At 43.5% G+C, this 13,564-nt stretch overlaps 1 pseudogene; it reads right to left on the reverse strand.

The window, feature by feature from the left end:
- Window positions 1-5,134: 5,134 nt before the first annotated feature.
- On the reverse strand, window positions 5,135-6,500 carry LOC142443537 (mitochondrial protein C2orf69-like; annotated as a pseudogene).
- Between the last annotated feature and the right edge of the window lie 7,064 nt (window positions 6,501-13,564).

The raw sequence follows: 13,564 nt of genomic DNA on the forward strand, positions 1-13,564 counted from the left end.
ATTCATTGTCAAAGAGGACATTAAAAAAATTTTTTTATTGGGGGTTAATACAACTCTTAGCACAATCCATACACCCATCCAAGCACATTTGTTGCCATCATCATTCTCAAAACATTTTCTTTCTACTTGAGCCCTTGGTATCAGCTCCTCATTTTCCCCCTCCTTCCCTCCAAACCCTCCCTCCCTCCCTCACAAACCCTTGATAATTTATAAATTATTATTATTTTTTCATGTCTTACACTATCCAATGTCTCCCTTCACCCACTTTTCTGTTATCCATCCCCCAGGGAGGGGGTTGTATGTAGATCATTGTGATTGGTTCCCCAAAAAAGGACATTTAAAATTTTTTTAATAAATCACTTTATTGCGGGGTTCTTACAGCTCTTATAACAATCCATACATCAATTTTATCAAGCATATTTGTGCATATGTTACTATCATCATTTTCAAAGCATTTTCTTTTTACTTGAGCCCTTGCTATCAGCTCCTCTTTTTTCCCCTCCTTCCCCCACACTCCCACCCTCATGAACCCTTGATGATTTATGAGTTATTTATATTTTCATATTTTACCCTGCCCACTGTCTCCCTTCACCCATGTTACTGTTGTTCATTCCCCTGAGGGAGGAGATCAATTCCCCCTTTTTCCTCTTCTCCCCCCACCTTCCCCCTACCCTCCTGGTATCACAACTCTCATTATTGGTCCTGAGGGATTCATCTGCCCTGGATTCTGTGTGTCGAGAGTTCTTATTTACAGCAGTATACATGCTATGGTCTATCCATATTTGTAAGACAGAAGTGGGGCCACGATAGTGGTGGTGGGGTGGAGGGAGAATTCAAGAACTAGAGGAATGTTGTGTGTTTCATCTGTGCTATATTGTACCCTGGCTGGCTCATTCCTTCCTTGTGACCCTTCCGTGAGGGGATGTCCAATTGTCTACAGATGAGCTTTGGGTATCCATTCCACACACAACCCCTTGTTACCATCAAAATGGTTGTTTGTTTTGGGTCTTCTGATGCCTGCTACCTAATCCCATTGACACCTGGTGATCACACAGGTTGGCGTGCTTCTTCCATGTGGGTTTTGTTGCTGCTCTGCTAGATGGCCACTTGTTTAGCTTCAAACTCTTAAGACTCCAGACGTTATATCTTGTAATAGCCAGGCACTATCAGCCATATTAGTTTATGCACCCATTTTGTCTTCAACGATCGTGTCAAAAAGGTGAGCATCACAGAATGCCAGGTTATTAGAACAAAGTGTTCTTGCGTTGAGGAAGGACTTGAGTAGAGGCCCAATGTCCATTGCTACATTAATACTTAACCTATAAATATATGTACATAGACCTATATCCCTATTGCTATATAAGAATATGTTGACATATGTACATACCTATGTTTAAGCCTCGATGTGGTAGTTCTATAATCTGGTATCAATTTGAGGATTAAGAGTGTAGGAGTGGAGTCTAGCTTGTCAATCATTGTATAGCCAATGAGGCCTCTGGGTGGGCATGGTCTTCTCCTGAGGATTCTGGGAGCTCCTTTATTTCTCCTTTGAGGCAAGAGACACTCTCTCCCTCTGCTCACCCCCTGTGAGACATTTCTGATGAGAAGCCACGTGAAGCTACCCTGATGCAGCCAAAACCCTGGGAGCTGGAGGAACCATGTGGAGACCCCTGCCAGCACTAAGAGGCTTACAATGCAACTGGATCCACAAGACTTCCCACCCACTGACCTGTGATCTTCCTGCATTCAGTTTCATTACATGTGTTTGATGAGTCTGAAGAGGACTTTATAGATTGGAATCAGATATATGGGCTAATATCGGATTTATGGACTTGATCTGGACTGAGCTGGGATGTTTTCCCAATATTCAATTGCTCTTGTATACAAACCTCTTTCTTATACACATATGAGTGTCTATGAATTTGTTTCTCTAGTCGACCCAGACTAACATACTCTACAAATGTCTTTTACCTCCTAGGTCTTTCCTCTGTTTCCTTTTACTTTCCTCCTGTTCCCACTATCATGTTTGACCTTCATTCAGCTGTCTGTACTTTCTCTCAGCTACATTGCACTTGATCAAACTCCACCAGGTATTCAATGCCCTCCTCACCATTGATTTCAGATCTCTTGTTGTTCCCTTGTCCCTGGATTTGTTGAACTGCCCCTGTGAGTTTCTGAGACTGTCACCATTTATAGGAGTAGAAAGCCACAGAGTAGGTGGTGACTTCAAACTGCTGACCTTGTGAATCGCAGCCCAATGCATAACTACTATGGACTCCTGAGCTCTCTGAGATGCAAATTGAGAGAGTTAATCAGTTTAAGTTGCCACTTCCCTGGTGATAAGAATAAACCATCTCAGAAGTAGGTACCATATATACAGATAAATGCCAGGAAGGACCATCAAGGAAGAAGAGCCAGCAATGGAGCAGGTTCAAGATCTCTGTCTGAAGTGGCAGAAGCCCAGGCTACAGGCAATGGCATGGGTAGGCCATGGGACAGAACAAGGAGCCAGGCTGAGACCAGAAGCTGAGGCAAGGAGACCATGAGACAGAACAGAGGAGGAATGGGAGAGCATGATCAAGACTATGACACTGTGAGACAGAGCACCTGGCTAGCCTTCTGGCCCTCAGGTGTAGAGACCAAGCGACCATGTAGCTGAGAGGCTGTAAATCAGTGAGAGAGAGAGAGATGGCTGCTGGCTGAGGAGAGGTGTTGCTATGGACAAAAGACTCTATCGTCAATGTTTTCTGATCTTGGCTTGTGGAAACCTGCTAACATTCCTCAATCAACTCCTATAATTGTGAGTATTGCCTGAGATCTTTTGTATGGCCATGGTAACCACCCTGCAGAAAAGTCGAGTGTCATGGCCTGCCCTTCCAGTGCCATCCCCTGACTCATCCCAACCAGCACCCAGGACTCAGTACTCCCGACTGTAGGGATCAACCTCCCATGGATACCAGAGCAGGAGAGTAAATGGATCTAGGGGAGATAGGGTGTCACCAGCCCAGGCTCTCAATTCCCTCTTTTTATTTCAAGTAGTTGTATTGGCATATACTTCACGTATCATACCATTTAATCATTCAGTCATATCAAGAATTGTGCAATCATCACCGCAGTCACATTCAGAACATTTTCCTTTGGTTCTCATTGGTTTTTGTTTGTTTGTTTGTTTTTTTGCAGATTACTAATTTTAATAAGACGGTACATTCATGCTGTGGTGGTGACAACTTTCACATCATTTGTATGACTAATTCTCAATTGACTCACAACAAAGATACAATTCAAAACATTTACAAAACAGTTTTAAACAAATATGGAGAACAGATATGAGGTATAAAGCAAAATATCTGATCATGAATCAACTTGAATATATTTTAATTCAACCATATAATTTTATTTTCCAACACTGTCTCTGATGGGATGGCAGTTCCAGGGGCTTTGTGGGTTGTTCCTAACACTCATGGAACAAGAATCAGTATAGTTAAGCAGTCACATGGCAGCAGATAGCTAAAGCTCAAGATTTTTAAATATCTCAGATTTTAAGCCTATATTTCTGCTAAAAATCCTTTTATCATTTCAGTTAATCCTAAACTTCTTTCCTCTTTCCTCCAGAGCAGCAGTTCTTAACCTGTGGGCCGCAACCCTTTGGGAGTCAAATGACCCTTTCACAGGAGTCACCCGATTCATAACAGTAGCAAAATTACAGTTATGAAGCAGCAACAAAAATAATGTTATGGCTGGGGGTCACCACCAGTGAGGAACTGTATGAAAGGGCCGTGGCATGAGGAAGGTGGAGAACCACTGCTCCAGAGCATCAGAAACTCAGCTATTTTTATGTTAGATAATGTGAATTTAACCAACTATTAAACATTGAAAATGGCCATCCAATCACTTATGGTGCTTAAAGGCACAGTAATATGTAAAAGGCTAGAAATGAGGCTGATCTGCTTGATTGATAAAAATTTTTGGTCTCAAAAGAAACTGCAGGTATTTAAAGAATCTGAAGAAATATAAAATTACTTTGTGGAAACAAAACATTTAGAGATACTGTTCTATAGTTTGTAGAATTAACTTAAACAACAACAAAAACATTTTTAAAGCATTTGGTAAGATAGTTTGACTATTGGGAATATACTTATAGTCATTAAAATGTAATTCTGGGAAGAAACCACAAAATGTCTTTTTCCTATCTATTTCATTATACTTCCATGTCATGTTCAATGCTAAAGCTGCATGTTTATTTCCCAGTTTGTTCCTTACTTGCAGAACATTACAGCTCTCCTTTTTTAAAAATTGTACAGCTATGTTTCAAAGTTGGTTGACATTAGAACTTGATCTCTCAGAATGTACTTCTCTAAGTAAGAAAAACAAAATAGCAAGTGGGCGGAAGGACACTTCACCCAAATAGGTAACAGTATTAAGAAAATTCCGTTTCTGAGCCCAAACTAAGTCATTTGTGTCTTTAAACTTTCCCATGTAACTTTTCTCAACAGCAATGTAATTTTGCATTCTGGCCAAAGAGAACTGCTTTTTCCTGAGCAGCAAAGTCAGGCTTCTGGAGAAACACTGATTTAGATCTGCGGCATCTTTTCAAATAAAGCATTATATATTTATTTTACCTAAATTGATATCTTTCAAAACTGAGATTTGAAATCTGCTTGGTAGTATATTTTGACACACTATACATCATTATGCTCAATTTAAACCAGTTTCCCAAAATACTGGGTTTTGTCCAAAATTTACAATACCCCAAAACATGTTATAAAAAAGTTGTCAATTAAAAATTAAGCCACAGCACTTAAGTGTAATATGTTTTTTAAAATAAACTTTTATACCACTGCACATTCTTGGCTTATATTTGGAAACAAATATTTCAACTCTGGAGAAAAATACACTTATTGACATGTTAAAGAATAAGTCCAGGAGTTTGAAAAACACAAAAAGCAGGGTAGTTATTTCAAAATCATGAAAAACATCTGTGTGTCTTTGTTTAGTTTGAAGAAAAATTGAGTTTTTCCACTTAAAGTTTTGGATGCCAAAATAACTGTCACAAAAATGAGTGTAAAACATTACATATGGCCCCAAATTAACTATTAACTAATAATTTTAGTTCCTTTTATAAAGACTATCACTTTCACTTTTACAGGTCTTTTATTTCCTCACAGGATTATCACAAGCCACCGTTTTAGGTTTCAAATGAACTAATTCTAACAGTCCACATTAAAAACTTCACATTCAAGCCAAAGAAAACAACTGCACGTTGCACGCATGTTTTAGAAATGTGTTCTCCCTCTTCCAAACGGATGATTTAATTTACATCTTGTTCGTGAATTTTTAACAAAGCGCTTAGGCGACTCCACTGAAGAAGTGGATTAATCTTCTTGAATTCAAAACACCTCATGAACCCTGAAGTGGTTCTCGATGGAAGGCGCTTCCGGGGCAAAATGAAGGCGGTCGGTCACCTGCACGCCAAGCTGGCCAAGCAGCCGAACAAATTTCTTGTGTTCCTTTCCAATCCACGATCTCATTGGCTCGTGCACTTGGTATGGTGTTACATGGGTGTGAACCATAATCTCTGTTTGTGCAAATTCTTTCAAGACTTCTGGATAAGGAACCCAAGTGTTACTTCCTCCAGAATGACCACCATCCAGCCAGTACATGTTCTTATGCTTTTGATAAAGGCGTCTATGTTCTTGTCTTTCTTGGCTTCTTTCCATTCAAAATGCAGCTGATTCAAAACAACACAACCTTTACTAAATCAATCAAAGTAAAAGATGCACCGTTTAGTGACGGTGGATAAAAACTCAAGGCAGACTCCTCGACATTTTCGCAGGTCCTCTCTTTTTCTCCTTGGAATATGAGAAGTGGATCTACAATTAATTGCTTTGGAATCCTTATTCAAAACATTCACGTTCTTCTTTGACAGCAGATTGTTTTGAGTTAAATTAAAAGCATTATCTATTAACATGTGAAGGTGCTTAAAAGCTCCAAAGTCGGTATTGTGCTCAGGGGCACCAAACATGTTGCTCTTTACGAAATTGTCATAGCAGCTGAATTTGTGCAAATGCACCCGGGAACACTTTATCACCCAAATATAACTGTTTGGGAACCGATGGGCTAAAATGGTGGCAACATTTTCTAGACTCCAGTTTTCCCACTGGTAATTCTCAGGATGATGAGTCATAATTTCATGATGATTCTGAACGTCCCCCGGGAAATAGAGGACGTGGTGCTGCGGCGGCGGTGGCAGCTTTTCCTTCGTCCAGTCCCCGGGGGGACCCCGCATCTCCGGCCCCCCAGCTGCCGCCAGCAGCAGCAGCTCCTTGCAGTGCTGCGGGTCGGCTCCCGGCACCGGCGACAGCTGCACGCACTGCGGGCGGCGCCCCGCGGCCGCCCAGGTTCATGGCACCGGCCTGAGAGCTCAAAGCAGCGCCCGCGGTTACAAGCGGCGGCAGCAGGAGCAGCAGCGGCTGCGGCAGCGGGAGCCGGGCCCCCCACATGGATCGCCGCCCGAGAGGGGCGGGGGGCGTCCTGAGGGAGCGACTTCAGAAACGCGCCCAACGGTTGGCGCCAACAGCCCGGCGGGGACGGCCGGGGCAGCTGGTTCTCATTGTTGTTAGTGCCCGTTTCCCCCAACCTCTCCTGCCATGCCCCGAGGCAATTATGAATCTAGTTACTGACTGTACAGATCTATCTGTCCTGGATTTCGTAGACAGAAGATCATGTGAAACACAAACAAAAAGCAAGCAACCCAACAACAATGGCTAGAAAAAATAGAAAAGCTCAATCGAAAAGAAAGCAGACAATATTAAAAATGGAAACAAGGGAGATCAAATGATAAGGTCTTACATTTGATCCTAACTACGCTCTCATATTGACTTCACAATGCATGCTGTCTGATAGGGAGGCCATTCACATCCCGGAGCTACACAGACCCTGCAAGTGAATGTGAGGTTTCCATTGTACTCCACAGCCTTCTGCAAGCTGGTGTTCTCAACTTAAGCTTAATCTTCTCTTTGTCCCCAGTACCTATCACAGTGTTCCTAACCTCTGCCCCAGTAATGACTCAGTAAACAAAGGACTGCACTTGAAGTATTTAGAAGCAAATTAGACTCATCCAAAAGGAGCTGAGAATTGCTGATGGGGTTAGACACCAATGAAAGGCAGAGGAGGCTGTGAAGACTGACCATAGGTTTCCATTCAATGACTAGTGCTTCTTTTTGGAATCTTCCCAAATTCCACCAACCCTCCTTCTGTTATTACAACCCCCACATGGGCTTCAGGTTTGGAGATCATTAGTCTGCCAGATACAAGTTCAAAACAGCATCTGTTTACCTCTGTATTTTTATTAAAAGCTCACATTACCACCCAGCTTCGGATCATCATGAGATACTAAGGATACCACACAACGTTTATACTGTCCAGTCACAAGGAAAGCAATTTGATAGGGAAGGAGGTGGTGGGGGTAAAGGCGAGCTGAGACCAAGGAGTTCAAGAAGGAAGAGAATGTGTGGAAACTGATTGTGGTAGCAATTGTGCAACACTGCTTGATGTAATTGAACTATGGGATGATATGATATCTGTATTAGCTCAAAATAAAATTGTTTTGAGAAAAAGAAAAGAAGCTCAACCTTTCATTTAGCGTCTATGTTCTAGTCAAGAAAAAAAGCACATGTTTGCTTACTACTTAACTGGGTTGGCTAGGGGAAGGTTAGCAATCTCTTTCCAAGCACACTTGGCCTGAAGTATGCACATTGCTGGTTAATACCAAAAAACTCAACTGCCCTCGAATCCATTCTCACTCATAGCAAACCTACATAGTCAGTAAGAACTCCAGGGAGGCTAAAGCATCTTTGTGGGAACTCAAAAATGCATGTAGGGCTTCCACTGTAAATGGTAACCTTTCACAAACGTAGTGCTGAGTTTACACTCTACTACATAACTCACGAATGGGAGAAGCATGCATCACACCCACCACTGGCAGCCTGGCTGTTTCTGTCTTCCCGTCTGACACAATTTCTTTTCTTCGAAATGAAAATCCTTGCTCTTAAAGAATCAAGGTTGACATTTTATGTTGTGTGTGTGTGTGTTTTGCTGCTACTTTGCAAGTCAGTTTCAGGGTAGCTATTTTATACAATGCTTTTCAGATTCTGGGGAGACATGAAAACTATATCCGTTTATCAGGGTTGTATAGTTTATTAAAAGATCGGTGTTAGGTGACAGATTGAATTTGCAGTCTACTTCTGGTCTGGTATTGACTGGTTTCTCTCTTGAACTTTGTCTCCAAAGTCCAGTTTAGAGAGAATGGAAAGTACAAGTATTCTCAGTTAACCTTTAGTTTCGAAAGTATAATTAACCCTGAGTATAATTACCCTGACTTTCATCTATACTGATTTCAGAAATATGGTGAAAGGGAACCAAACAGGCTTGTCCGGTTTTGATAAGTATAACCACTCAATACCTGCCATCAGGGATCCTTTGAAAGAAAGGTATTTCTCTGTAAGCTGGATACAACTCCCTTGTGGAAGGTGTAGGATCTACGGAAAGCTGTGGCTAGCTTCATTACAAGTCCTAGGGCAGAAGAAAGGTTGCAGTTCTAGAGTACTGAAAGTAGTGTTTGAAAAAAAACTGCTATTTTCTCCGTTGACTTGGCATAAATTATAAGAGGGCACAAGGGGCACCCCTGCCTTGGTCACAATGGAAGACTGGTAGGTCCTGATTGTATGTTGTTCATTTCAACTGTTATAATGTCTCTCTGAGTCAAAATTTACTTGACAACAATGGAACTTGCCACACGGTAAAAATGAACTGTGATGTAAATTTAACGTGCATCTAGTTTGGGTTACAATATTGTGTACAACGTAAGAGTTTCACAAGTTCTCCTAGCTGGGAAAGGAAACTGGACTAAGGGAAGAGAAATTTCTTGGGATTAGAGTGGTTGAGAGTAGAAGACAGAATGGAAGACAGGGCTCTTCTGAAAACACAGAGGCCAAGCAGGAAATCCAGCCTGAGAATCTAGCAGCTCCCTGTCTGTCTGTATGCTGCTGCAGGCATTGCTGAACAGTCTTAAGTGAAATGGAGAAAAAAAGGCCTTGACGCGGGGCTCTCATCACTGATGTCAGATGGGTCTGGGCTCAAAGCCGAGAATCCCAGAAAGATGTCTACTTGTGTTTATTGACTATACAAAGGCATTCCATTGTGTGGACCATAATAAACTCTGGAAGCCCTTGAGAAGAAGGGGAATTCCAGAACACTGCCTTGTGCTCATTCGGAAATTGTACATGGATCAAGCGGCAGTTGTGGGAACAGAACAAGGAAACACTAGATGGTTTAAAATCAGGACAGGTGTGTGTCAATGCTGTATCCTCCCACCATATTTGTTGAGAAAATCATCAGAGAAGCTGGATTATATAAAGAAGAGGGTGGCATCAGGACTTTAGGAAGGCCTATTATCTTCAGTATGCAGATGACACAACATTGCTTGCTTAAAGTAAGGAGAGATTGAAGCACTTGCTGATGACTAGCAAGGACTGTAGCCTTCAGGGTGGATTGCAACTCAGTGTAAAAGAAGACCAAAATCCTTACAACTGGACCAATAAATAACATCATGATAAATGGAGAAAAGGTTGAATTTGTCAAGGATTTTTTTCTTACTTGAATCCACAATCAATTCTCATGGAAGCAGCAGTCAGAGAGCAAAAGACATTGCATTAGGTAAATCTTCTGCACAAGGCTTCTCTGGAGTATTGGAGAGGAAGGATATTACTTTGAAGATTAAGGTGTGGCTGAATCAAGCCATAGTATTCCCCGTTGGGTCATCTGCATATGAACGTTGGCGGCTGAATAAGGAAGACGGCACACAAACAGATGCATTTGAATTGCGGTGCTGGAGAAGAATAGTGAAAGTGCCACGGACTGCTAAAGGACAAACCATTCTGTCTGGGAAGAAGTAAGGCCTGTGTATTCCTTAGAGGCAAGAATATTACGACCCTGTCTTACATACTTCGGACATATTGTCAGTAGAGACCAGTGCCTCAAGGTGAACATCATGCTTGGTAAAGTGGAGAGGCAGTGAATAAGAGAAAGTCCCTCGGCAAGATGGATCGACACAGTGGCTGCATCTGTGAGCTTGGGCCTAGGAACATTTGTGAGGCTGGTGCAGCACCGTGCGGTGTTTCATTCTGCCATGCCTAGGGCGACTATGGGTTGGAGCTGACTCTACGGCACCTAACAACGACATGCAGGAAATATGCCCACATACTTTCAGTGTGTGCAACACTTTCTATTGGCTTCTGGGCCTCTGAATGCCTCTTCTCCAGATTGAGTACCCCCGGTGGCACAGGGGGGTTATGCATCGGGTTCCAGGTCAGCGTTTCAAACCACCAGCCACTCCACAGGAAAAAGATGAGGCTTTCTGCTTGAGTAAAGATTTACATGCTTAGAAACCCATGAGAGCAGCTCTCTGCTTGATGGCAGTGCGTTCTGTTTCCATGCGTCTGAGGCACTGGGGGCGTGGGGAGTGCAGAGGTCCGACCTCCTGGGATTGTCAGCATTTCTTCCTGCTGCTCTGCTAACTGATGCTCCCATTTCTAAGTGGGAGGTTCCGGTGCTCACAATCTAGTCAGCAGCAGTGAGAATGCCATCCTTCCCTCCTTTAGGCCCGGGCCTAGCGCAATGCTGTGTCCACTGCTACTGGGCTTTTCAAGCTGCCCACGAGATAGCCAGTTGCTCTAAAGGCAGCCACCAGCAATGAAGTTCCCAACACCGTGTGAGTGCTTGCTTATTCTGTGTTTGGGTGGGGCCTCTAGAGTCCTCAGGTCCTAAAGGCACCTCGGGTGAAGAACCATTGCCAGGGGTCCTCCTACCTTAGTCCAATCTAGGAAGTATGCCCAGTTCCTTACCACAGTTCTTAGACTACATGGCTTCTAGCATAGACCCCGAGAGGAAAACGGCTTTGGGTATGTGTAGGAACGGTCGGCTGGTCCAGTGTTTCTTGGCGGGTGACTAATTAGTCCCCTGTGCCTCTGTTGTCTTTGCAGCTAAAAGCATTGTGAGATAACTCAGTTCTTTATGACTTCTTTAAGACTCTCTTGAACCCTGCATGTCCTTGTGCTTATCTTAGAATATAGTGCTTTTAGTATTCAAGTGTTTAGACAGTGGGCCGAGTTCAGTAATGTTTGCACAGATCAAAGGTTCAGAATGTTTTTTAGAGCAAGTGCTTTCATGTTTGTTTTGTAACCATTCCCTTGAAAGAAGAGGATAAAAACCAAGCTTTGAATATGCTCGGTGCTTCCTTCCATCTGACTGTTGTCCTCCCAATCCCATGCTTTGTACATGTCTCTTTTTCCTTTCATCCGCACACCTCATTTCAGATGCAGCTTGATGTGGGATAGCTGGTCTATCACCCGCAGGTATGTCAGGCCAGATCCCTCCGCACTTAACCCCTAGCGTCTTGGAGGTGGGAACATTGGAAGGAAAAGAAGTTCAGAAATTCATGGTAGCAGATAGCGTCATAGCCTCCCTTCGGCTGCCAGGCCTGCGAGTCTCCTCAAGGTTCCCTCACTTCCCGTCTTGCAGGCTCCCTTGGTGCTGACAAAAGGCCCAGGGGCCACCGTTGGAAGCTGCTCCACAACTCGCGTCCACTTTATCTGCTAGTAAAGACGCTCCATCCCTGGGATCTGCCCCATTCCTTCCATAGATAAGTGTAGTCTGTCTGCCCGAAATCCCATCAGCTCAGAGTTGGGCGACCACCGCTCTGAACGCGGATGCTTCTGTGCTCGCAGTGGGTGGAATGGGCAGGAAAGAACCACAGACACATGGAAGTTTCCAAGAAGAAAAGAGGGACCATCAGAGCTAGTATCCTTCTTAAAGGGTGACACTCAACCTCAACTTCCTAGTTGCACAATGAAGATAACTTCGTGCCTCTCTCCTCTTACTGGGCGATGGTGGAAAAGAGTAAAGACAGGGAAGATCATTGGACTCTGAGTGACCTTGATGGGCATTTGCTGGGCGCTGATGCCAGGGCCAGACAACAGAGAAGCCGAAGAAGCACTGCGAAGAAGCTGACGAGGATACTGTTAGGAGGTGAAGGATGAACTTTAAAATGGAAGAACTTTAAAACTCCTTCAGTGCTCCACCTTCAGAATTTTGTTGGTCTATTAATCTCGCCACTGAAGTGGTGACCTCAGTTGGATCAAGGGCTCCAATTGGGGCTGAGTGGTTGAGGGACAGGGTTGTTTTCACACCCATCCTGTGAGTTTAATAGGGCGAGGGAGAAGCGAAAATCGGTGTCGCAGACTTGAATGCTGCGCTCACGAAGTCTGTCCGCATGCTTGATTTCCATCTGACAACTCGCTCTGTGAAGCTCATTTCTCAAAGAAGAAAATCTTCTCATCTCGACATCTCCCGACACTTCCACTACCCCAAAACTCCTCTGTGGGATCCTTTCATAGAAAATACTGAGCTACTGCCTTTAGCAAACAAGTCTGAATTACACACTTAAACTAGAATGCCCAGGGTTTTATGGGAAAGGAATTGAACTGAAAACATGGGGTGAGCAGAAGCCAGATTTCCCCTAACAAAAGCAGGATCCTGTCATGAGCTGTGAGCATTGGAAATGACCTTGGATTTCTCAAGATACATCTTTCTGATACTCTCTGTGGGGAGTCCCTGGGTGAATAACATGCTTGGTACTGACCAAAAGCCTGAGGTCTGAGTCCCTCAAGAGGCTGCGTGGAAGAAAGACCTGCCTACTGCTGAAAACATGGCCGCTGAAAACCCCCTGGAGTGCAGTTCTACCCTGACACACAGGGTGCTGGCCACGAGTTAGAGTACACTCAAGGTCAACTGTAAAAAATATATAGATGAGGGGTATGGAAGATAATTGCTAATTATGTCTTCTTACTATAACCTCTCTGCTCTTCTCATCAGATGCTCCACTCTGCAGCAGCAGATGTGTCTTTTTACTACAAAGCCTCCTAACAGAAGGAATTGTGCCCTGCCATTGTGGTAGAAAAGCCGGAAAGCACTGTGTACACCAAGAACCAGAGGTGTTTCATCTCTGGTTTGGAAGAGATTTAATGGGGACCGTGTCTCCCATCTGGCATTTGACTTCTTTCCATTTGGATCTGCCAGGGGTTACATGACCTCTGCCAACACATCTCCAAGTCTCAGGAAGCACGAACAGTGCCGATCAATGTGTCCCACAGCAGGAATCTAGGGCAGGTGTTCACCAGATGAGCCTCAACATGGCCTCCTTCCAATGTGGAGTCTTCACTCTGACTGTGGAATGGAGCTGATCGTTTCTTTTTTGCTTCCCACCTGCAAACCCTGCTTCTTAGACGACAACCGTCATTCTCCACCTTCATCCCCAGTCTCTTTCGCTCCAGAGAATATGCCTCAGATCTCTGAAGGTCTTTGGGCGTCCAGAAAAGTCTATGTCCTGTGAGAACACTACTGTCTACGATGGAAAATACACTTAGAGACAAGCAGAACATTGAGAAATTCAATTTTATAACAGTTACTATAAGTTTGAATGGGTTTTTTTTTTTAAACAATTTATTAG

The sequence above is a fragment of the Tenrec ecaudatus genome, chromosome 3 (genome assembly GCF_050624435.1).
Source record: "Tenrec ecaudatus isolate mTenEca1 chromosome 3, mTenEca1.hap1, whole genome shotgun sequence".
Lineage (NCBI taxonomy): Eukaryota > Metazoa > Chordata > Mammalia > Afrosoricida > Tenrecidae > Tenrec > Tenrec ecaudatus.